The following is a 2,981-nucleotide window of genomic DNA, read 5'->3' as shown; positions in this document are numbered from 1 at the left end:
TTTGAGGCCTTTGCATAGATACCTGCCCCAATGGTAGACCTTTTTCTTCAATCCTGGACATCTTCAATTTTAAGTCACGCATACCCTTGATAAGCTCATCCATCGGCCCATCTATCTTTGGAATTGTAGCAGCTGGTTTGGATAGATTCTCAGGGGTAACAGCAGTTATTGGGGTTGCAGAGCCCATCACCATTTTATCCCTCCTCCGCTGCCACTTTGCTAACATAGTGACTGCATCCTCAACATCATTCCAATCACTCTTTAATCCCTGTTCTGTATCCTTATCCTCAAGGAGGATTTCCAATTTCTCCTGGAGATCTTTCCCAGCTGCTTGTAAGAAGAGCTCTGTCTTTTCTCTGTCCAAAGTTGCACGCTCTATCCTTGACAACTGGGCATAACGCTTCTCAAACTCTCTTAGCAATTCTGTGGCAGAAATTCCCATTTTAGGTTTTGTGACCCATTCCAAGAAAGTTCGTTTGGTCACTCGCTCAGAATCCTCCATGAAGTATTCATCCTTTAAAGCAAGCTTGAACTCCTCCCAATTTCTGCCACCATGTGCCGTCTGCAATCCTCTTATGCGCTCTCTTATTTCAGGAACACATACCAGCTCAAAACTTCGAACCATATCCTCCTCAGTCACCCTGTTTAGCTCCATCTCCTTTATATAATTGCGCAGGTACTTTGTAATGTCCTTCCCATCAAATTGATCCACCTTTTTCACAATTGATTGTAATGCCTTGGTCGTGGAAATTTGTCCCCTCTCAGCAGCTTGTTGCTGTTGCATGTACATGGTAAACATTTGAAACACCTTCATAACTCCGGGGTCAAAATGAACCCCCTGACCCTCAAAATTCTCAGCCATAGCTTCCCTGTATATTTCACCACACTCTCACCCCAGCAGTTTCACGTCGGGTTCACCAAAGATGTCGTGAAGTGTGCGGTATAGCCAGGAAAGTACGAGACTTCTAGCTGTGAGAGTGAAAATAAAATCTAACAAGGAAATTCACACACAAAATTACCCAAGGAGTATTGAACATCACTATTTCCAATGACAAGTACATGTGTCGATTCACCTCAATACATCCTTGAATTCATCTTGATGATTGCACAAAATTGCATACCAAGTGTTTGTTCCTTTACTCACTGACTTCTTTCTCGAAATCCTTTGAACCATTCATCACATGTAGGCATAACAAAGCCTTCAAATTTTTCCAATATACATGTGACCAGTTACATCCTTTTCATCCAGTGCCATCAAAACCATCATATCAAGATGCTCTTTATCACCTGAAAACCTGCCTTAATATTCTAACATTTCACAAGCAAAAGATAGCATACGGCATAGCTATTTCATGTTCATAATTTCCAAAACTCAATCAAGCAGAAACAAGGCCATCTTCCCGTGATTTTACAAAACTCCAAGTTCCCCAAAATTTTAACTTGTTCACAAGCTTTTCATATATTCCAAATCCTTTAAGGACTTATATGTCATGCCCTTCTTCTAAAGTAAACGAAGTGGTTTTAAAATAAAAGCTTATCTGAATGATGCCACGAGTTAACACTTCGATTTTATTTTTGTTAATCCATTAAGGTTGCTTCAGCGCTGATAACGCGATGGAGAAAGGCGTGATGCAACAGTCGCTTCTGCGGCGCTGACTGTGAACTTTGATTTTTCCAAAAAGCATATCACCATGTAGCATTCGATTTTCCCTTCATTTCTAACACCTAAAAGCTATGCACAGAAGATGTGGCCTTCAAATGAAATCGCCTGGTCGTCAACGCCTCTGTTCCCTGGTTTTTTTTCTGCAACCTTCTTCTGATAAGCACCGCACGCAATTCCCTGGTTTTTTCTGGTCATTCCCGCGAGGAAGTCGGCGCCCACGCCCTTTTGCAGCTGAAATCGCGCATTTCCCATTTTAATTTTCCTCACTGCGCCTACTATTTCCTTTTTCCTTTGTTTTGGAGTGTGACCTTTTTCCTTTATTTTGGAGTGTTGACCATATATATATATATATAAAATCAAACTCCTTTTCACCATAACCTTGCTAAGGGTTTTTCTCACGCCTCATCAAAAGAAGCTCCATTTGGCATCCTTATTGCACATATGATTTTTGCCATCTAAAGCATACGATCAAGACCCCAACCATTATGTACCATAAAGTTCTCTGTCTCAGTGCTAATATCAACTCAACCATGATAGGCACAGCTTATGAGCAATTCACCATCTCATGGAATCAATAAAGTAGTCGAACCACAAGCATAATCCAGTCCTATCAAGGCACAAGGTATCTGCTAGCTCCGAAATTCTCCATAAGCATAAAAAAAATCCTCCACAATTCACACCACACTGTCAAAGGCTTCGAAACCTGGCTCAGCCTCAGCTCATCTTATTGAACCTTATCTACAATATGAACATATATACTCAGGCATCATATAATGACTCGTCATGGCACTTAACCCCATGCATCTGGATGTGTATTTGATGACCTCACATGCACGGTTTCACATCATAGACGTGCCATGGCACGACACCGTGCAAGAGGAAGCTACTTTCACTGCTACCATACGGGAATCCGGTGCGCAAAGGGGGCAGTTGGGATCTCACAAGGTCAATCAACCAGATCCATGCCCGAATTCAGAAAACAACTCTTACTCCTTGTTCCAATATCTTCCATGACATACGTGTGGGTATCTTCGGTGACCCAGAGCCCGAGCACCGTATGGTCAGCACTCTCTAGGATCCTGTGCATTTCACCTAGCGCTTCACTCATAGGCCGCTTCCTTAGTCCCTCATCCACCGTACACCAGAAGCTCACCATTTAAATCGAACCGAGGCTGACCGACCTTGCTATGCGAGACGTCCACCGTTGACTCTCCGTCAAGTTGTTGCAACTTTATCAGTTAGGTCTCCACGACCTCATTCACAAGATGGTCAAAATGCTTCCCCAGCATTCTTGACATAAAATAATCATTTGAAAACA

Source organism: Cibotium barometz, chromosome 5 (genome assembly GCF_041138505.1).
Source record: "Cibotium barometz isolate CiBa-2024 chromosome 5, ASM4113850v1, whole genome shotgun sequence".
NCBI classification, from domain to species: domain Eukaryota; kingdom Viridiplantae; phylum Streptophyta; class Polypodiopsida; order Cyatheales; family Cibotiaceae; genus Cibotium; species Cibotium barometz.
The sequence above is the reverse complement of the archived record's forward strand: the minus strand, read 5'-3'. Positions refer to the sequence as shown.